This window comes from Chiloscyllium plagiosum, chromosome 4 (genome assembly GCF_004010195.1).
Source record: "Chiloscyllium plagiosum isolate BGI_BamShark_2017 chromosome 4, ASM401019v2, whole genome shotgun sequence".
NCBI classification, from domain to species: Eukaryota; Metazoa; Chordata; class Chondrichthyes; order Orectolobiformes; family Hemiscylliidae; genus Chiloscyllium; species Chiloscyllium plagiosum.
The window spans coordinates 12,335,809-12,358,880 of NC_057713.1; the positions used below are offsets into that span (position 1 = coordinate 12,335,809).

A 23,072-nucleotide genomic window follows, 5' to 3' on the forward strand; every position below is an offset into this window, starting at 1 on the left:
AGGATGCAGATGCACAGAGTGGGGCTTAATCCGAGATCACTAAGTATAGTAATCAGTCTCGAGGGGATAATAGTGTTGAAGTCAATGAGTAGAATTGTTACGAAGCTGTTCTTGGTGTCAAGATGTTCTAGGTAGGAGTGAAGGGCAAGTGATATTGCATCTGACGTGGATCTGTTGGTCCGATAGGCAAATTGGAGTGGGTCAAGAGTAGCTGGGAGGCTGGAGTTGATTAATGCCATGATCAGCCTTTCAAAGCACTTCATGACCACCAAAGGTAGGGCCAATGGCTGGTAGTCATTGAGACATGCTGCTTGAGCGTTCTTAGGTACAGGGATGATGTTGGCCCTCTTGAAACAGGCAGGGAGACGTTGAAGATGTATGAGAAGATCTCTGCCAGTTGATCTGCGCATGCTGTGAGTGCACAGCCTGGTGTTCTGTCTGGTCCCATCGCTTTCCTTGGATTCGCATGAAGGAAAACTGTTGGGATAGGTTCATCAGGACTTGTTGGAATAGGTGTTACTTCTCTGGGTTAATCTGTGAAATTCCCTGGCCAGTGAAGCAGTTGAGGCTGCCTTGCTGAATGTGTTTGAGTTAAATGTAAGTAGATTTTTGAACAGTAAGAGAATTAACGGTTATGGTCAGCAGGTGGGTAAATGGAGCTGAGTCCACCTGAGGAAGAAGTAGCTCTCCAAGAGCTTGTGATTTGAAGTAAACCTGTCCAACTATAACCTGGTACAGTGTGACATCTAACAGAAAGATCAACTTATGTTTTTACTGAATGGTGGAGCAGATTCGAGGGGCCAGATGGTCTAATCCTGCCCCTATTATGTTGTTACTTCACAGGATCATGAGGTTTTCTTAATATTAAATAAGAATTTTAAAATATATTTTAAATCAACTATCAGCTATTGTCAACTATACGTCACTCAGAGGAAATTGAGAAATGTTGCCAAGACCATACAATTAGGACATTCTTTCATGAAGAGAAATACTAAACAATCTTTTGTAATTAATAACATACGTAATGTGGAAAAGACTCCTTTCGGGAAATAGAAACTCGGTGTATTTTTTTTTCTCTGAGCAGCTTTTTAAGATGAAGATTTAGCATGATGTGAGGATATCATTTTCCTCAGACTCTTCGGTACCTTTTCCCCAAGGAGGTTCCTCTGACCCAGCACTGACCCATACAGACAGACAAACACAGACTTCCTCCATGTAACCGCCCAACACACGGGGAAAATAACAGACGAGGTGGTTCACACTGCGCCGTTTCACCCTCTTGCCTGCAGATGGCGCGATGCCGGCGAACTGAGAGCAGAGGAGAAGAGAGCGGTTGGCGGCGGGCGGAATGCAAGGGGCTTTTGTGTTTTACCTCCCCCCCGGCCTCCTTGAACTTGCCGCGTCCCTCCCAACCCCCACATCCTACTGCTTTCCTCTCTCTGTCTGAATGGATGGAGCTCGAGCGAAGTAGTGAGAGGTGGAGCGACGACACGCGGCTGGCAGGGGTGGGGGTTGGGGAGGTGGGTGGTCGCGCGGCGGCTGAGAGACAGTTAGGACGGTTGGTTGGGAGGAGGTGGAGGGGCGGGCAGCAGTGCGAGGAGGTGGAGGAGGAGCTCGAGCGCCGTTCAGTCAGTGAGACGGCAATAAAGAGGCCAGACGAGAGCCGCGGGGTGGCTGACTGATTGACTTGACTGTGTGAGAAAGAGAAAGAGAGAGAGAGAGAGAGAGCGCGCGAGCGCGAGCTAGAGTGAGTATGAGTGAGTACTGCTATCATTGCATTTATCTGTGATTTTTTTTGGAGGGAGGGGAGAGAGATTAAGTTTTTATTTTCAAGCACAATTTATATTTCTTCATAAAAAAATCCCGGCACTCGGGCGATTTCGGTGTTGTAAAATGGTTGTTTGTGGTGGTGTGTTGTGTTCCTATAGAAGCCAGACAGGGAGGAGAGTTAGAGCCAGACTGGGGCAGTCATACAGAAAGCTGTGTCTCTGTGATTAGCCAGACAGGCCCAAGTTTAAAGTCAACAGCACACCCAGCATCAGCAAAAACACTTCGTGACAGCGAAATTAAAAAAAAACATTGAAACTACAGTACAGCACATACCTACAGAACTTATACGTCAAGTAGTTACAGCACTGCAGCTGAAGGTACCTTAATTTTTTTTAATTGATGCACTTTTAATAAATACTGGAGAATCGCTTATTCGTTTGTTCTCTGGTTGCTAAATAAGGCCAATAATTCTCAGGTGCTTAATGCACCAAGGGCAGGAAGGTCTCATTTGTGTGTGTTTTAAAGTTTGAGGGCAAGTAGAGAATAATTAAGAGTTTCAAGGTGGTATCCGAGTTGCTTTTGGACTGTTGAGTAATCAAGAATAATAAACTCCAAGCCAGTAATATCAAACGTTAATCTGCACCGCCTACCCTATACCCTGGAGTTTTTTTTCATTTAGTTTATAAGCTTTGTTAAAGCAGATCCAGGATACCTATTGTTGTACACAGCATCCCTATCTACATGGACAATGTATGAAGTTCTTCATTTTTACATACTTGCAATGCAAAGTTTGAAATATAGTCATTTTGACACTGTTCCCCTTGTGTTTTGGGCAGATGAAAAAATGTACTACAGCGGAGCCTTCCTGATGTTTTGAGGCACTTGAACGAATTATGCTGCAAAGATTTCTGTTATTGGATTTTGTAGTTTCTGGTGTAAAGGATCATTGTTATCAATCAATGCCCCATCAGTGCAAGGTGTAGCATCTATGGTTGTAATGTTATCATGATTACAAAAGAAACATTTATTCATTTAATATCATATGTTTTATCTGCAAGTAACATAGAGTCATACAGCATGGAAACAGACCCTTTGGTCTCGCCTGTCCATGCCAACGGTAGCATCATAGAACCCTCCAGTGTGGAAGCAGGCCATTTGGCATATTGAGTCCACACCAATCCTCTGAAAAGCATCCACCCTCCTAACCTGTCTCTGTAACCCTGCATTTTCCCATGGCCAATCCACCTAACCAACACATCTTTACACATCTTTGGTATGTGGGAGGAAACTGGAGCACTGGAGAAAACCCATGTGGACAAATGAGGAATGTGCAAACTCCACACAGTTGCCTGAAGCTGAAATCGAATCCAGGACTCAGGTGCTGTGAGACAACAGTGCTAACCACTGGGACACCATGCCAACTTTCCCACGAAGTTCCACTTGCCTGCATTTGGTCCATAACCCTCTAAACCTTTCCTATTCATGTACTTGTTGAAGTGTCTTTTAATGTTGTATCTGTACCTGCATTTACCACTTCCTCTGGGAGTTCATTCCACATATGAACCACCTTCTTTGAAAACATTGCCCCGAAAGGTTCCTTTTAAATCCTTATCCTCTTCACCTTAAACCTATGCCCTCGAATTTCGAACTTCCCGCCCTAGGGAAATTACCTTTCCTACTCACCTTATAAGCCGCTCATGATTTTATAAAACTCTATAAGGTAACCTATGCTCAAGTGAAAATAGTCCTGGCCTCTCCCTTTAACTCAAACCTCCATTCCCAGCAACATCCTTGTAAATCTTTTCTGAACCCTTTCCAATTTAACAATATCCTTCCTATAGTAGGGCGACCAGAACTGTACACAGTACTCCAAATGTGGCCTCACCAACATCCTATACAACTGTAATGTGACATCTCGGCTCTGATAATGCTTATTCTCCTATATTGTCTTCATTGACAAGTATTTGCCGAGCCTTATACCTCTTTCCTGTCGTCCCTTCAGCTGCAGTATTGCCAACTTTCCAAATATGAGGGGGTGAGAGGGAAAAAGGAGAGGGGCATGAAGCGCGTAAGTGGGTGTGTGGGGGTGATCAGGTCGAGCAGCAGTACTGCTAGATCCAAAGGGTGTTGGATCCAACAGAATGGGAAGGTAGTTCTTTGGGAATGAATGGGGTGTCAAGTCTGCTGCTACACCTACCCCCACACCCTACAATAGTTGAATGTTGGTCATTTTTGTTTGCCATCTCAGGTACCTTGTGCAAGAACATAGATTTGACTTTAAAATACTGTTGTTGAGACCTTTGTTTTATTTTTAATTATTTTTGGTTTCAACCTCTGAGCTGAGAGCTGAAGCTGACCTTTGAGCTATGATCACCAGGTTGTTTTCTTAAACAAATACCAGCTTGCTTGTTTTCCTCGCCTCAAAGTTAATTGACTCTTGTTCAAAGAACATTCTAGACGTTTCTGGAGATGCTTTATGCTCTGTTGTTTGAAAATAAGCAGTGAACTCAGATGTAACCAGTCTAACAAAGGGAAACCGAAGTTTAAACTGGTTTTGAACTGTGTTTGAGTCAGAAGGATTGTGGCTGCCAAAACTACATAATGGAGATTTGATTGCATCTCATCAACTTTGAAAAATTCAGAAAGTGGAATCTGTTATAAGATTATAAATTACTATTTATCAGAACCTACTGGAAGCTATTTACATTGACTGATGTCTTCAGAAATACAATCCCATGTGCTTGTGTTACTATGCATCGTGGAAACTGCTTAATTGACTGACCAGTTATATTTCCTTTATTTCAATTTATTCCTCACCTGTATATCTTCGTGTAAGTGGATAGCATATTTAAAGAATGTCACAGCTGTAGGGCCAAGATGAAAGAAAATATGGGTGACCAATCAGGTAGTCAAGGAGAAAAAGGCAAGTAGTGAAGGAGGCCCCTACTATTCTGTTCACAAGTCTGTTTTCTGATCAGAAAACAGAGTGTGGTGCTGGTACTGGAGTGTGTAGTCCAAACCAGCTTCTGGCACCACAAGTGGCCTGATTATACAGGAGGGGAGAAAGAAGAATGCAGGAAAGATAGTTATAGGGCATTCATTACTTAGGAGAACAAAAAGGTGTTTCTACAGCCACAGACGGGACTCCAGGATGGCGTGTTGCCTCCTTGCCGCTAGGGTCAGGAATGAACAGCATAGGGAACCCTGAAGGGAGAGGGTGCTAAGACAGAGGTTGTGGTGTACATTGGTACCAATCATATAGGTACAAAGAGGGATGAGATCCTGCATCAAGAAGGAGGATCTTTAAGGTTATCATCTCAGGATTACTGTCTAGATTAGAGTGGTGCTGGAAAAGTACAGCAGATCAGGCAGCATCTGAGGAGCAGGAAAATCAACGTTTCGGGCAAAAGCACTTCATCAGGAATAGAGGCAGGGTGCCTGCAGAGTGGAGAGATAAATGAGAGGGGGGTGGGGAGAAAGTAGCATAGAGTGTGGGTGGCACAGTGGTTAGCACTGTTGCCTCACAGCGCCGGAGACCCGGGTTCAATTCCCGACTCAGGTGACTGACTGTGTGGAGTTTGCACATTCTCCCCGTGTCTGCGTGGGTTTCCTCCGGGTGCTCCGGTTTCCTCCCACAGTCCAAAGATGTGCAGGTCAGGTGAATTGGCCATGCTAAATTGCCCGTAGTGTTAGGAAAGGGGTAAATATAGAGGAATGGGTGGGTTGCGCTTTGGTGGGTCGGTGTGGACTTGTTGGGCCAAAGGACCTGTTTCCACACTAAGTAATCTAATCTAGTACAATAGATGAATGGAGGTGATAGGTCAGAGAGGAGGGTGGAGTGGAGAGGTGAAAAGCAAGATAGGCAGGTAGGACAGATCATGAGGGCGGTGCTGAGCTGGAAGGTTGGAGCTGGGGTGAGGTGGGGGAAGGGGAAATGAGGAAACTGGTGAAATCCACATTAATGCCATGGGGTTGAAGTGTTCCGAGGCAGAAGATGAGGCATTCTTCCTCCAGGCTTCGGGTGGTGAGGGAGCGACGGTAGAGGAGGCCCAGGACCTGCATGTCCTCGGCAGAGTGGGAAGGGGAGTTGAAATGTTGGGCCACAGGGCGGTGTGGTTGATTGGTGCGGGTGTCCCCAGAGATGTTCCCTAAAGCGCTCTGCTAAGAGACATCCAATCTCCCCAATGTAGAGGAGACCGCGTCGGGAGCAACGGATACAATAAATGATATTGGTGGATGTGCAGGATTACTCCCAGTGCTACATGCTATCGACCAAAGTAGGAGAATAGTTGGATGAATGTAAACATTAATGGAGAAGGGATGGTTTCAGATACCTGGGTCACTGAGACAGTTTCTGGGGAAAGTAGATCCCCAATACTGATTCAGCTGGAGGACGGTTTAATTAGTGCTGCTAGAAGGAGTTTAAACTAGTTCAGCAGGGACATGAAACACGGTGTTTTAGTTCAGTAGCAACACGGCATAACTCAGAAAAGGAACCAAGTGAGTTCAGCCATGTTGTATCTCAAGGGAGTAAGGCAAGGTTAAATTACCTCTACTTTAATGCCAGGAGTATTATAGGTAAAACAGATGAGTTAAGGGTCGGATTGACACATTAACTGCGATTAGATTAGATTACTTAGTGTGGAAACAGGCCCTTCGGCCCAACAAGTCCACACCGACCCGCCGAAGCGTCTACCACCCAGACCCATACTCCTACATTTACCCCTTCACCTAACACTACGGACAATTTAGCATGGTCAATTCACCTAACCTGCACATTTTTGGATTGTGGGAGGAAACCGGAGCACCCGGAGAAAACCCACGCAGACACGGGGAGAATGTGCAAACTCCACACAGTCAGTCGCCTGAGGCGGGAAATGAACCCGAGTCTCTGGCGCTGTGAGGCAGCAGTGCTAACCACTGTGCCACCGTGCCGCCCATAAAAGAGTAACCCACCCAGACCCATTTCCCTCTGACTAATGCACCTACCACTATGGGCAATTTAGCATGGCCAATTCACCTAACCTGCACATCCTGAGTGTGGGGGGAAACCGGAGCATCCGGAGAAAATCCACACAGACACAGGGAGAATGTGCAAACTCCACACAGACAGTCACCCGAGGCTGGAGTTGAACCTGGGACCCTGGTGCTGTGAGGCAGCACTGCTAACCACTGAGCCACCATGCCACCCTTAAGGCGATCTTGTAGCCTTTACAGAAGTGTGGTTGAAGAAGGGAGATGTGATGGTGCTGAGGCTAGAAAACAGCTTTGGAGTTCTCCCTGGGTGTTTTTCTTAAATGAAATAAAAGAACTGAGTGGGTGGGTTAGGGCTCTTAGACCCAGGAAGGCTTTTAGTTTTGCTTTCAGTTATTGCGAACATTTCTGCTAGCTGGTTGCCTGAACTAATGCTAGAGCCCCCTTTCTGCTGCTAAAGTGAAAAGACACGTGATGATAATACATGTTTTGCTGAATTGCATTTTTGCCAAGGGTGTGTTTGTGGGGTGCTGCCTGTATTGGAACACTTATTATTAGTGGTTAAGTAATACATCATCATCTTAAGTATTTCAGTGGAGTTAAAGTTATGTCGTTTTTTTTTGTATTTTAACTGTCATTAGAATGAAGCCTATTTTGATTAAAGCCTAGTGGTGGACACATCTGGAACTCAGCACATTAAACTAAACTTTAAACAAATAATAAAAGTTAGGGTCTAAGTTACTACTTAAAATATTTTGGTGGGGCAAAGATCTAGTCTGGTCTGGCAATGTAACATTCTAGGGTATAGGGTTTTCGGGGAGGGTGTAAAAGTGAAGATGGTGACATGTTATTAATTATGGAGTCAATCACTACAGTAGGGAGGAATGATATCTTGGAAAGATTGTCAAATAAAGCATTGTAGATAGAACTTAGGAATAAAAAGGGGCAGTCACACAGTTAGGGTGCAATTGAGGAGCAGATATGTAGTATAAAAATATCAGGAGGGTAATTATAGGGGATTTCAATTATCCCAAAATTTTCAGACATTTTGTCACCATACTAGATAACATCTTCAGTGAGCCTCCAGACAAAGCACTGCTGGTGTTTCCTGCTTTCTGTTTGTATGTTTGGGTTTCCTTGTGTTGATGTCATTTCTGATGGTGAGTCATAGAGGTGTACAGCATGGAAACAGACCCTTCGGTCCAACCTGTCCATGCCGACCAGATATCCCAATCCAATCTAGTCCCACCTGCCAGCACCCGGCCCATATCCCTCCAAACGTCTTTTAAAATGTTGCAATTGTACCAGCCTCCACCACTTCCTGTGGTAGCTCATTCCATACACGTACCACCCTCTGTGAAAAGTTGCCCCGTAGGTCTCTTTTATATTTTTCCCCTCTCACCCTAAATATATGCCCTCTAGTTCTGGACTACCCAACCCCAGGGAAAAGACTTTACCTATTTACCCTATCCATGCCCTTCATAATTTTGTAAACCTCTATAAGGTCACCCCTCAGCCTCCGACACTCCAGGGAAAACCACCCCAGCCTGTTCAGCCTCTCCCAAAAGCTCAAATCCTTAACCCTGGCAACATCCTAGTAAATCTTTTCTGAACCCTTTCAGGTTTCACAACATCTTTCCAATAGGAGGGAGACCAGAATTGCACGCAATATTCCAACAGTGGCCTAACCAATGTCCTGTACAGCCTCAATATGACCTCCCAACCCCTGTGCTCAATACTCTGACCAATAAAGGAAAGCATACCAAATGCTGCCTTCACTATCCTATCTACTTCATTGTCCACTACACCTCCAATTTGGTGTCATCTGCAAACTTACTAACTGTACCTCTTATGCTTGCATCCAAATCATTTATGTAATTGACAAAAAGTAGAGGACCAAGCACCGATCCTTGTGGCACTCCACTGGTCATAGGCCTTCAGTCTGAAAAACAACCATCCATCACCACCCCCTGTCTTCTACCTTTGAGCCAGTTCTATATCCAAATGGCTAGTTCTCCCTGTTTTCCACGAGATCGAACATGCTAATCAGTCTCCCATGGGGTGCCTTGTCGATTGCCTTACTCAAGTCCATATAGATCACACCTACCACTCTGCCCTCATCAATCCTCTATTACTTCCTCAAAAAACTTAACCAAGTTTGTGAGACCTGATTTCCCAGTTCTTTTTCTCACAGGATGGTAAGCGGGATCCATGTGTTTGATGATTTGGAGATGCTGGTGTTGGACTGGGGTGTACAAAGTTAAAAGTCACAACACCAGTTTATAGTCCAACAGGTTTAATTGGCTAGTGTGCTTCCAATTAAACATCTGTTTGTTGATTGAGTTCTGCTTGGAATGCTATGCTTCTAGGAATTCTCGTGCGTCTCTCTGTTTGGCTTGTCCTTGGATGGATGTGTTGTCCCAGTCGAAGTGGTGTCCTTCCTTATCTGTATGTAAGGATACCAGTGAGAGAGGATCATGTCATTTTGTGGCTAGTTAATGGTCATGTATCCTGGTGGCTTGTTTTCTGCCTGTTTGTCCAATGTAGTGTTTGGGATAATCGTTGTACAAAGAGTTTAGAGGGGGCAGATTTCTTGAAATGTGCATGGTGGAGCTTTTTATGTCAATTTGTCGATGGCCCTACAAGGGATGATGCAATGCTGGACCTAATTCTGGGGTATGAAGCCAGACAGATGTTTGAGGTGACAATGGGGAAGAATTTTAGTGATAGCATCCACAACACTGTATATTAAAAGTTTGTTATGAAAAAGCAGAAGAATAGTCTGCAAAAAGATTTGGATTGATGAAATGCAGATTTTATTGAAATAAGACAGGAATTAGCTATAATAGACTGGCAACAGATACTCGAGGGAAAGTCTATAGCAGAACAGTGAGAGGCAATAAAAAAGGTACCGGGGAGCAGGGCTGACATGCTCCTACGTTCCACCTTAAAAGAGAACACGCCCAGTGAACCCTGGATATCTAGGGATAGCTAGGACTGGGTAAGAAGGAGGAGAGATGTTTAAATGGTTGCAAGGGAGCAAAGTGCAAGGGGGAAACCTCAAAGCAATTAGAAAAGCAAAGAGGGGGCTTGAGAAAATGCTGGTGGGCAAGATTAGGGAGATTCCTGGAGTATCCTACAATATCCAAGGGAAGAGAAACCGGGAAAGAGTAGGACCTATTAGGGACAAGGGTGCAATCTGTGTGTGGTGCTGGAGGACATCACGGAGTGTTAAATGAGTACTTTGCATCGGTCTTTACTTGGGAGAAGAAGGATGAAAATATTGAATTCGAGAAGAAAGACTGGGGTTCTTGAGAAGATTGAGGATGGTAATGGAGGTTTTGGCAAGCTTAAAGTGGACAAACCCTCAGGTCTGAGTGAGTTGTATCCTAGACAGAGATAAAGGAGGAGACAAGGAGCTCTGACCCCAAGCTCATGGGATCAAGGGTAACTTGACAAGTTGGACCCAAAATTGGCTAGTAACAGGAAATAGAGGCTGGTGTAGAAGGCTGTTTGCGTGACTGGCGTCCAGTGTGTAGCAACATGGAATCAGGATCAATCCATGTGTCCCTAATTGCTTGTGATATTTATAATCGACATATGAGAATGTTGGGGTTGTTAAGTAATATTGTGGATGTAACAAAGATTGACCAGGTGGTTGACAGTGAGGAGGATATTGTTAGGTTACAGGAGAATATAAATGGATTGGTCAGGTGGGCAGACATCAAATAACTCCACAGAGACCGGTATGCCATTACCAAGTCACCCTTTATTTACACGTGGAGTCCTCGACATTGCTCCAGCTCCCTTATAGCCAGCTCTGAGTGAGCAGAATATCTGACACTCCTGTTTTTTTTTCCTCTTGCCATTGACAGTAGATATTATGGGCTCAAGTTAATGAATTACCAGATGATACAAACTATCCTAGGCAGTACATTTGTGAATTTTTTCTGGACACCATTACAACTTATTACTCATCAATATTGTCACATAATTAGCCAATAGCCAGATTTACTAAAACCTGTTCATGAAATACAATGTATCCCCTGTAATGACACATGGATCTGAAAAATACATACTAGAAATCAGCTATGTCATTTTTGACAAATTTCATGGGTTCCTGAAATAATTGAACAGAGGCCAGTATGCCATCATCAAGTCACCATATATACACACACACACACACACACACACACACGAGAGTCCTCGACTTGTGTCTGTGACACTCCTATATTTTTTTTTTAAACAATACAAAAAACAAAATTGACAATAAACAAAATAGCAGTTCACAAAAAAAAACACTCTATACAGGGGAGTGCACTCCAGTATAAAAAGTGCATTGTCAGGAATAGAGGGCAGAGTTCACTCCCAAAGGCAGCAAATGCATGACCCACAGCACAAAAGGTATTCAATCTCCATGGAGTCCTGGCCCATCCTTGGATAACTAGGCCCACTCACAGGTACACAGTATACTGTAAAGGTGCAGTTAACTCACAGGGGTTTTGGGTCCATCTCGTAAAATGTATGTCTTCCACAAGGGGTCAGTCCAAACATCAAAAAAAAGTGAAGATACATACAAAAAACAAAGAAAATTAGAATCCAAGGGCGAAGCCTTACCATAAAATCCACATTGTCCTTTTCTCAAAAGTAGGAGGAGAAAAAAAATAACACAGGCTGTAACCAGCCAGTGAAACAACAACCCCCTAATGAGAACTGAGTTACGCCTGAAACACATTGTGTGCATCAAGAGTTTAGTAATCAGTCCTCACTAAAGGAACGCCACTTAAACTGGCTAAATAATTCAGCCAGTTCGGGATTCAGGTTTCCCCCTCCTTTTTTTAAAAAAAAAAGGCAGAAACCAACAGTAACACACTGACTGTGACCCAGCCAGCACAGAGTCAGTCTCCTAAACTGAGAAGACCTCAATCTCCTGTTTATATATTTTTTATTTTATTAGACAATTATAAAACAGTTTACAAAAAAGTTAACATTTACAGCTGTATACAACAGCAATTTTACAAGAGAGAGGAGCAGCAAAGCCAGGCCCCAAACCCTATCATTCAACCAGTTTACAGAGAGATGAGGACAAATCTCAAATCCCAGTTTCACATATGACAAGACAGTGACAATGACATTTGTACATAAAAAGCCAATCCAGTTACATAAAAAGCAGTGCATACAATACAGACCCAGCAAGCCCCGTCCCTCCTACCTTCCGGCCACTCTAAGGCAGCCCACCCTACTTCCGGCTCTCGGTCCACCTCATGCCCCTTCCAGTTCTCGGTCCGCCCTGACACACCTTTCGACCACCTGGGGTGACAGCGCCGAGGACAGCTACCCGCCTTCTGGCTCTAGGTCTGTTCCTACGTACCATTGGGCTCTCACCCACACAGATGCGCCATCCGGCCAGTGGGCTACCCTGACACACCTTCTGGCCACCTCTAGGACAGCCCATCCCCTTCCCTGGGATGACAGCGTGCAGGGTAGCCCACTAGCCTTCCGGATCTCAGCCTGCCCCTAGCGCCTTCTGGCTCTCGGCTGCTCTGACACACCTTCCGATCACCTCTAGAACAGCCCGTCCCGATCACTCCTTTGCAGGACAACAGCGCTCAAAACAGCCTACCCACCATCTGGCTCTTGGGGCGACTGGCATCAGGGTGGCCTACCCACCCTCAGAACAGCCTACCAACCTTCAGGTTCACAGGATGGCCTACCCACTTTTTTTTCCAAAAATATACTTTATTCAGAAAATAATTTGACGGTCTGTACAGTTGGTCATGCCGTACATACGTAAACATTTACATACAAAGATCAGAATTTATCATTCATATATACAGGTCTGTACATTTGTCAATCATATATCCATATATTTAGCTGAGGCGTCAGCAGAGCCCAAATGACTGCGTGGGCCCCCTGTTCTTCTTAGGCAGACAGATGTTACACGGTGGTCTTTCCCTAGTGCGCCTTGGCGGCAGCTGCCCCAAACTTCAGCGTGTCCCTCAACACGTAGTCCTGGACCTTGGAATGTGCCAGTCTGCAACACTCAGTCGGGGTTAACTCCTTCAGCTGGAAGATCAACAGGGGTTTCGGACCACCCAGAGAGTGTCCTTCACCAAGTTGGTGATCCTCCAGGCACAATTGATGTTAGTCTCTGTGTGCGTCCTGGGGAACAGGCCTTAGAGTATGGAGTCCCACATCGAACCTTGACAAACACCACTGCATTCTTCTCCAGACTTCTGCAGAGGCACATTCCAGAAGGAGGTGTGTGACAGTCTCGTTCCCCTCCGCAGCCACTTAGAGGGCATCGTGCAGTGCAGCTGAGAGTCTGGGCGTGCATAAAGGATCTCACAGGCAGAGCCCTTCTCACCACCAGCCAAGCGATGTCTTGGTGCTTGTTGGAAAGTTCTGGCGATGAGGCATTCTGCCAAATGACTTTGACAGTCTGCTCAGGGAACCGCCCTGTCCTTTTCCCGAAGGGTCTCAAGGACACTACGTGCTGACCACTTCCTGATGGACCTGTGGTCAAAGGTGTTTTTCTTCATAAACTTCTCTACAAAGGTCAGGTGATACAGAACGGTCCAATTACTCGGAGCGTTCCACGGCAACGAGGCCAGGCCCATCCTTCGCAACACCGGGGACAGGTAGAACCTCAGTGACACTTGGTGTTTGCGTATCGGGGATCCACACACAGCTTGATGCAGCCACACACAAAGGTGGCCATCAGGGTGAGGGTGGCATTGGGTGTATTTTTTCCCCCATTGCCCAGATCTTTATACATAGAGTCCCTTCGGACCCGGTCCATCTTTGATCTCCATATAAATTGGAGGATAGCCTGGGTGACTGCTGTGGCACAGGTTTTGGGAAATCCATACCTCTGCCACATGTAACAGCAATGACAGTGCCTCACACCTGATGACTAGGTTTTTTTCCCCGTGATGGAGAGCGACCATAGCTTCCATCTGCCCAGTTTCTGCCTCACATTCTCCCAAGCCTTGGCACATGCCCCAGCCCCCCCCGAACCAAATACCCAGCACCTTCAGGTGGTCGTTCCTGACAGTGAAGGGGATCGAGGATTGGTCAGCCCAGTTCCCGAAGAGCATGGCCTTGCTCTTGCCTTGGTTTACCTTGGCCCCTGCGGCCCGTTCGAACTGGTCACATATGCACATGCGTTTGTGCACAGACAGCGGATCGGAGCAGAAAATGGTGACATCATCCATGTACAGGGAAGCCTTGACTTGTAGGCCCCCGCTACCAGGAATAGTCACCCTTCTCAGGCTCGCATCCTGCCTGATGGACTCAGCAAATGGCTCTATGCTGCACACAAACAAGGCAGGAGAGGGAGGGTAGCCCTGCCTGACTCCAGCTCTGACTGGAAAGCTATCTGATTCCCACCCATTAATTGAGACTGCACTGACAATGTTGGTGTAGAGCAGTCTGATCCAATTGCAGATTCCCTCTCCAAAGCCCATATACGTGTGTGATATCCTGTCAAAGGCTTTCTCCTGGTCCAGGCTGATGAGGCAGGTGTCCAACCCTCTGTCCTGCATGTAGGCGATCGTATCCCTGAGGAGTGCAAGACATTCAGTGATCTTCCTGCCCGGTACAACACAGGTTTGGTCAGGGTGAATCACCGACCCCAGAGCAGACCTGACCTGGTTGGTGAACCCACCCTCCGGCTCTCGGGGTGACAGCTTTTAGGACATCCCGTTAGCCTCCCAGCTCACATTAAGGCCTGTGAGACCTAGGGACACACAAGACAGGCAGATGATAGACCCAATAACACCACAATATAGTTAATTACCAAAAAAAGTCCTTTCAAGTACACAATCCAAATAGAGTCTTCAAAAATATAGAGTCCATTCTCAGGAATGGAGTCCACTCCAGTTTTTGAGGTGCATTGTCCAAAATAGAGTCCATTCCAAACTGCAGAGTCCACTCCTGAAGGCAGCAAATGCACACCCCACAGCACGCAGGTGTTCAGTCTCCATGGAGTCCTGGCCCAGCCTTGGAAAACCAGGCCCACTCACAGGAACACAGTACAGGTGCAGTTAACTCACAGGGGTTTGATCCACTCCTGAAGGTAAGGTCTTCGCCCAAACTCCAGGATACAGTAAATGCTCATCTCCCAGCACACACATAGGTGTTCAATCTTCAGAAGCCTAATTCCAGGGCTAGGCCTCCCCCCGGAACAGCTCCTCTGGTAAAATGTATGTCTTCCACAAGGACTCAGTCCAAACACCAAAACCAGGGCGAGGGTGGCAATGGGTGTATTTTACAAATACACTTACAAAACAAAAAACCCACTAGAGCCCAAGGGCTAAGCCCTACCACAAAATTAACATTGTTCCTTTTCTCAAAAGTAAACAAAAGAGTAACACACAGGCTGTAACGAGCCAGTGAAACAACAATCCCCTAATGAGAACTGAGTTACACCTGAAACACAGTTAAACTCTTTAGTGAGGACTGATTGTGTGCATCAAAAAGAATGTCAGTTAACACTGGCTAAATAATTCAGCCAGTTCAGGAATCAGAAACTAAAAATAACACACTGACTGTAGCACCAGCCAGCACAGAGTCAGTCCCCTAAACTGAGGAGACTTTGAATCTCCTGTTTATATTTTATTAAAACAATTATAAAAACAGTTTACATAAGTTTACGAAAAAACAGCTAACATTTATAGCTGTATACGAAGAAACAGCAATTTTACAATGGAGAGCAGCAAAGCCAGGCTCCAAACCTTACCGTTCAACCAGTTTACAGGGAAATGAGGACAAATCCCAATTTCAAACATGACAGGTCAGTAACAATGACATTTTTATATAAAAAGACAATCCAGTTACATAAAAGAAAAACAGTGCATACAATACAGACCCAACAAGCCCTCGTCCCTCCCACCATCCGGCCACTCTAAGGCAGCCCGCCCCTACATACCTTCCAGCTCTCGGTCCACCCCAAGTCCCTTCCAGTTCTCAGTCAGCCCTGACATACCTTTCGACCACCTCTAGGACAGCCTGTCCTGATAGTCGCCTGGGGTGACAGCGCCGAGGACTGCTACCCGCCTTCTGGCTCTCGGTCTGCCCCTACGTACCTTTGGGCTCTCACCCACCCTAATCCGTTGTCTAGCCAGTGGACGACCCTGACACACCTTCCGGCCACCTCTAGGATAGCCCGTCCCCTTCCCCAGGGACGACAGCGTACAGGGCAGCCCACAAGCCTTCCAGATCTCAGCCTGCCCCTACGCGCTTTCTGGCTCTCTGCCACTCTGATATACCTTTCGACCACCTCTAGGACAGCCCGTCCTAATTACCCCTTCTTGGGATGACAGCGGTCAGAAAAGCCTACCCACCTTCTGGCTCTCGGGGCGACTGGCATCGGGGTGGCCTACCCACCCTCCAGCTTTCGGGAAAGCCTACCAACCTTTAGGTTCACAGGATGGCCTACCCACCCTCCAGTTATCAGGGTGACAGCTTTCAGGACGACCTAGGAGTCTCCCAGCTCACAGTAAGGCCTGCCAAACCCAGGGACACTCAAGACAATGCAGGTGATAACCCCAACAAACCACATGATTTGTTACCAACAAACAGAGTCCTTTCCTGGTACATAGAGTCCATTCCCAGGAACGGAGTCCACTCCAGTATACAAAGTGCATTGACAGGAATAGAGTCCCCTCCAAACTGCAGAGTCCGTTGCTAAAAACAAAGTCCACAAACGAGGGTGGAGTCCACTCCCAAAGGCAGTAAATGCACACACCGCAGCACACAGGTGTTCAGTCTCCAAGGAGTCATGGCACATCCTTGGAGAGCCAGGGCCACTCACAGGAACATAGTATATTGTAAAGGTGCAGTTAACTCACAGGGGTTTGGTCCACTCCTGAAGGAAAGGGCTTCTCTCAAACTCCAGGATACAGCAAGTGCTCACCTCCCAGCACACACAGTTGTTCAATCTTCAGATGCCCAGTCCCAGGGCTAGGCCTCCTCACAGGAACAGCTCCTCTGGTAAAATGTATGTCTTCCACAAGGGCTAAGTCCAAACACCAAAAAAAGTGAAGACGCATACAAAAAAAAAGAAAACTAGAGTCCAAGGGCTAAGCCCTACCATAAAATCCACATTGTCCTTTTCTCAAAAGGACAAAGAGAAAAGAGTGACACAGGCTGTAACCAGCCAGTGAAACAACAATCCCCTAATGAGAACTGAGTTACACCTGAAACACATTGTGTGCATCAGGAGTTTAGTGATCAGTCCTCACTAAAGGAATGCCACTTAACAAACTGGCTGAATAAATTCAGCCAGTTCAGGAATCAGGTTTCCCACTCCAAAAAAAAGGGAAGTAGAAACCATCAATAACTGTAACACACTGACTGTGGCCCAGTCAGCACAGAGTCAGTCCCCTAAACTGAGGAGACTCTGAATCTCCTGTATTTTTTTATCCTGTTTTTTTTAAAATCAAAATTACGAAACAGTTTACAAAAAGGAAAAAAAAACTTAACATTTACAGCTGTATACAACAGCAATTTTACAAGGGAGAGGAGCAAAGCCAGGCCCCAAACCCTACTGTTCAACCAGTTTACAGGGAGATGAGGACAAACCTCAAATCCCAGTTCCACATATGAAAAGACAGTGACAATGACATTTGTACATGAGACAATACTGTTACGTACAAAAGTGCAGACAATACAGACCCAGCAAGCCCCTGTCCCTCCCACCTTCCGGCCAATCTAAGGCAGCCCGCCCCTACATACCACCTGGCTCTCGGTCCATCCCATGCCCCTTCCAGTTCTCGGTCCGCCCTAACACACCTTTTGACCACTCTAGGACAGCCCGCCCCAGTACCTGCCCGGGGTGACAGCACTGAGGACGGCTACCTGCCTTCTGGCTCTCTGTCTGCCCCTACGTATCATTGGGCTCTCACCTACCCCGATGCGCCATCCGGCCAGTGGGCTATCCTGGCACACCTTCCGGCCACCTCTAGGACAGCCCGTCCCCTTCCCTGGGACGACAGTGTGCAGGTTAGCCCACAAGCCTTCCAGATCTCAGCCTGCCCCTATGCACCTTTGAAACTTTCATATGGTCCGCGTGCTTGTTCAGGACTGTCACGCCAACCTGAAATTTGTATGTCACTGGACGTGATCTCACGTTGATTATGCCTCTTACTCATACAGTCAAGAGTGTGGTGCTGGAAAAGCAAAGCAGGTGAGGCAGCATCCGAGGAGCAGGAAAATTGATGTTTCATCAACATTCTTGATGAAGGGCTTTTGCCCAAAACGCTGATTTTCCTGCTCCTCAGATGCTGCCTGACCTGCTGTGCTTTTCCAGCACCACACTTGTGACTGTAGTCTCCAGCATCTGCAGAACTCACTTTCGCCTCTTACCCATACAGGGCTGTTCCTGTGGTTGCTACACTAAACTTTGTCCCTGAAATAAACTCTCTTTCTCACCTGTACCCTGCATTTGGCATTCCTGATGTTGTTTTACACCTTGCCCCTCCTCCACCCCCATCCCCACCTCCATGTATGGAGATGTCCTTACATGTTAAATATCTTTCAACTTTAGGAAGCATTCAAATTCCCTGTTGGTAAACTTTGGCCCTTTATCTGTGACCAGACTTCAGAGAGTCTGTGTATTTCAAACGATGTGCAGTTTCCCTACCTTTGTCCCTGTGTTTGACAAATAAGCTCTATGCACGTACTGCCACTTTGAGTGGGCATCCACAATGACTAAGAATACTGAACCCATGAAAAGACCTGCATAGTCGATGTGTTACCAAGTCCAGGGTTTACTTGGCCATTACCACGAATGTGGGAGAGCTGCTGGCGGTAATTTTTGTCCTTGTGGGCAGTGGGCCACCCAGATCTGTATCCAGTCCTTGCCACGAGACATAACCTCTCGCCAACCTCTTCATTTTGGAAATGTTTTAATGATCCTGGTGAAGTTCAGCCAATATCGGGTGGTGACCTTTGCTTGGGGCCATAACTCTTGCTCCCCATAATTATATGCTGTCCTCTACTGTGAGCTGGTCTCTCTGGATCCAGAAAGGTTTCAGCACTGGTTGTGACGGCCCTTTGGTTTCCCCATCATCAGCTGTTTCAGTTTTGCCAGGACCATATCTTTGTGTCCAAATTCTGATATTGCCACATATAACTGGAAATGTGCGCTGAAAATTGTAAAACTATCACGACTCTTCCAGTGACGGTACTACGTGACGGTACTACCAGTGGTGTATCTGCAAAGCGGGACGCAGCTCAGTGCATCCTCATTTGCTACTTGACCTTTCAGATGGTGTTCCAACTTTGTAATTGCATGCATATAGTGTGAGAGACCACCACTGAATTCAGCCTGAAGCTATGGGTGACACTGCATTATCCTCTTTTAGTAGACCTAGCTGGGCTTTGTGGCCCATTATTGTTACAAATGTATGTGTATAAAGGTGTTGGTAGCACTTCCTGACTCCAAATAAGAGTGCCAAACCTTCCTTCTCTATCTGGGCATACTTAGGCTCTGCATTAGCCAAAGTCCTAGATGCATATACTATTGGGCATTCCTCTCTATTGGGCCACCTATAAGCTAATATTACTCTGATGCTGTACGGTGAGGCATCGCATGTCAATACCAGTTTTCACATTGGATTATAGAGAATGTTCGTTGCTTATTCACTTCCTTGAAAGCTTTAGCTTGGTGACTTAGCCATTTCCAAGGCTAACTCTTATTTTTTAAAGAGTTGATGCAAAGATGCTAGGATGGAGGCCAGGTTATGTATGAATTTTCTATAATAATTCATGAGCCCAAGACTTACGCTGTAGCACAGATATGTGAGCTGGGGAACCTTTGATCAATCTCACTTTATCTTCCAATAGATATAACCTGGTCTTGTCAACTCTGTATATCAAGAAGGTCACTTGGGGTGCCTGGAACACACATTTTTCCCTTCTAAGCCTGCTTGGCAGAAATGCCTAAGAACTTATACCAAGTTCTCTAAATGCTCTTTATTGGTCTTCCCTGTTATTAGCACATCATCTAGATAAATAGTGACCTGAGGTAGACCTTATAAAATGTTCTCCATTTTCCATTGAAAAATTGCTCAGGCTGAAGATACGTCAAATGGCAGTTTTGTACATAGGTATATAGATATTAATTCTAGCATACTTCTGGGAATCCTCACCTAATTGCAATTGCAAGTATGCATGGCTAATGTCCAGCTTTGTGAAGGACAGCCCCCCCCACTAACCTTGCATATAAATCCTCCATTTATCCAGCTGCAAAAAGTGTTTTACCATTTGTTTAAATAGCCACAAAGGTGAACTGAGCTGTTGGGCTTCACAATCAGTATGATTGGTGCTGTCCATTTCACAAACTCTGGTGATTTGATGCCTTCTGATTCCTGCTTCTATTTTTGCCTGTTAAGCAAATGGCAGCGGGTGGGCCTTGCAGAATCGTGGAATTATTTCCTGGTCAACATAAAAGGTAGCCTTAGTTCCTCTGATAGTCCCTCGACCTTCCCGAAACATTTCTGGGTATTTAATTAGGACTTCACTCAGGTAGCCATTTTATACTCAAAAAATGTTTACCCAATCTAGGTGAATCTTTGTCCACTGATTTCACCCCATCAAGCTTGGGCCTGAGCCGTTTACTACAATCAATGGTAACTGAACCAGCTGCTTCTCATAAGAGACTGGAACCGAAATTGTACCCTTAATCTGTAAAGGTTCCTCAATGTAGGTTCTCAGTCTAGCCGAGATCTTATGCAAGCTTAAGGATTGGAGTCCAGAGAAAATTTTGTTAACGACTGGTTCTGCGATCACTGAAACACCTATGCCAGTATCAACCTCCATTAGAACTGAGTGACCATTTAACCAGATATTTATTTTGATTGATTGGTTCTGACTTGAGTGTTGCTAAGCAGTTTAACTGTTCCAAAACAGTGGTGGACTTTCCAGGATGTGCATTCTTCTGGATACTGGCCTATGAGTTCCCTTACTCAATTTATATCTAATAGGACTCTTTTGCTGCTGGCCTGGATCCTGAAGAAAATTTTAACCATTTGGCTGAGGCTTGGCTTTGCTTTGGGGTTTTTCTGTAGGTTGACCTAGATTCCCTCTGTTCAAGATGTGTCCTGAACGAGGCTATGCAATTGCCTTCACTCAAGTGGTATTCCCCAAGTTCAGTTGGGCTGGCAAGGGTGTCCGCTTCCATCGGAATATCTTGCAACTCATATGCTCTCCTTGCCGGATTTTCTAATGATAAAGTCAGTTGTAGTACCTGTTTGAAGTCCTGTTGGGCTTTAGTAGGCATTTTTTTCATGGTTACATCATTAATCCCACATATCAAATGGTGTCTCAGCATCTCATTAAGGGTTAAACTAAAATCATCTTAACCTAGTTAAAAATCCCAATGTGGATTCCCCTGGTTCTTGAATTGCTGAGTAAAACTGATAGCATCTCTGAGTTGGATAGTACCGAGGAAATCCTGCATTGATATCATGGAGTGGGGACTATTAATCCTGAATACCTCATAATCGTTTTCTTTTATGTTAGGTCTGATTCCAAACAGCGGAAAGTATTTTCCCAATTCACATTGACTCTGGTTTCGTTCACTGGAGCTTCATGATGCCACATCTCATCAAAGGAGGCTTGATGTCAAGGGCAGTTACACTCACCTCACCTTTGGAGTTCAACTTTTTTGTCTATGGGGGAACTCAAATTGAGCATTAGTTAGTAAGGCACTGTGAAACAAGTGCTGCTTGATAGCACTACTGATGACTCCTTCCACTTTTGGCTGATTGTTTCAAATGCTTTAATTTGAATACTTGGACAGCCAGTGTGGATACAATGGGCTTAATGGCATCATTCTGCATTGTGATTTTTTTTTTTTTGCTGGGCTCCTTCCTTCATTGGGAATGGGACATTTGTGGAACCTCTTCTTTGCCCTAATTGTCCATCACTACATATGACTGGATGTTGCAAGACTGCAGAGCTTTGATTTGATATTCAGGTTGAGGAATTGCTTGCTTTTGCTGTTGATGTAGCTTCACCAAGTAGACACCCTATTTTTTGATGTGCCTGGTGCTGGTTCTGGCATGTCCTCTTGCAGTTGTGTGTAAATTGAAATTTGACAATAACACAATCTCTTGCACTCTTTCTCAAATCCAAGTTTGCAGATAACATAAAGAGCTATGTAGAGAATAAGAATGAAGAATAGTCATAATGGACCCAATGTTAACTCTGTTTTTCTTCCACAGATGCTGCCAGACGTACTGAGTTTCTCCAGCATTTTCCATGAGGATATCTCTTCTGATTGAGGATTCTAGGACTAAGGGTTGTACTCTACATTTTACAGCCAGGCATTTCAGCAGTGAAATTGGGAAGCACTTCCACATATAATGGGTAGTAGAAGTTCAGAACTTTGTTACACAAACAGGAATTCATGCTGGATCAATGATTCATTTGAAATTTGACATTGATAGATTTTTATTATCTAAATGTATTTAAGGACATGGTACACAGTTCAGTCATACTGTAGGGAAAAGTGTCCTGTAGCAGTAAAGCAATCTGGAAAGAGTATCCTGCAATAGCATCGCATTGAAACATGTTGGGTAAAGCATCCCACAGTCAGCAATGCAATGAAGCAGTATGTAACTACCAACTTGACCTCCACCTGAGAAGCTCCAAACCAGGAGCAGAACATGACAGCAACTCTGTCCAATTCAGAACCAGACCTGCCTGGTTTTGTCCTTGCCGCAGTGACCACAGAGAGGAACAGGGTAGCTACCTCAGCCCGCAAGGGTACAATAGTTTGTCCAAAACAGAGGGATCTTGCCCAATGACTGGAGCATGGGTGAATGGATATTGGACACTTGTAATCTAAAATAATCTTAAATGGGTTTAAAAATTGCCAACGTTAACATGCTTAGTGTTAAATTCACAACACTGTGTTTACACGAAGATTTGTAGCTCGGGTGCTCGTTGTTGTGGTTCTGTTCGCCGAGCTGGAAGTTTTTGTTGCAAACGTTTCGTCCCCTGGCTAGGCGACATCATCAGTGCTTGGGAGCCTCCTGCGAAGCGCTTCTTTGATGTTTCCTCCGGTGTTTATAGTGGTCTGTCCCTGCCGCTTCTGGTTGTCAGTTTCAGCTGTCCGCCGTAGTGGTTGGTATATTGGGTCCAGGTTGATGTGTTTGTTGATGGAGTTTGTGGATGAATGCCATGCCTCTAGGAATTCCCTGGCTGTTCTCTGTCTGGCTTGCCCTATGATAGTAGTGTTGTCCCAGTCAAATTCATGTTGCTTGTTGTCTGCATGTGTGGCTACCAAGGATAGCTGGTCGTGTCGTTTCGAGGCT

The 23,072-nt window shown here is 45.4% G+C and overlaps 1 protein-coding gene across 3 annotated transcripts in view; it reads left to right on the plus strand.

Moving 5' to 3' along the window:
- Positions 1-509: 509 nt before the first annotated feature.
- ldlrad4a (low density lipoprotein receptor class A domain containing 4a) overlaps positions 510-23,072 on the plus strand; it is a 241,127-nt gene continuing 218,564 nt past the window's right edge. For 2 of the 3 annotated variants that reach the window (XM_043687708.1, XM_043687712.1), the window contains exon 1: positions 1,790-2,147. The gene's annotated coding sequence lies outside the window, so the exon portion shown is untranslated. Of the gene's footprint in view, positions 1,758-1,789; positions 2,148-23,072 lie in introns of those variants that run through there. The other variant, XM_043687710.1, reaches the window with a different exon arrangement.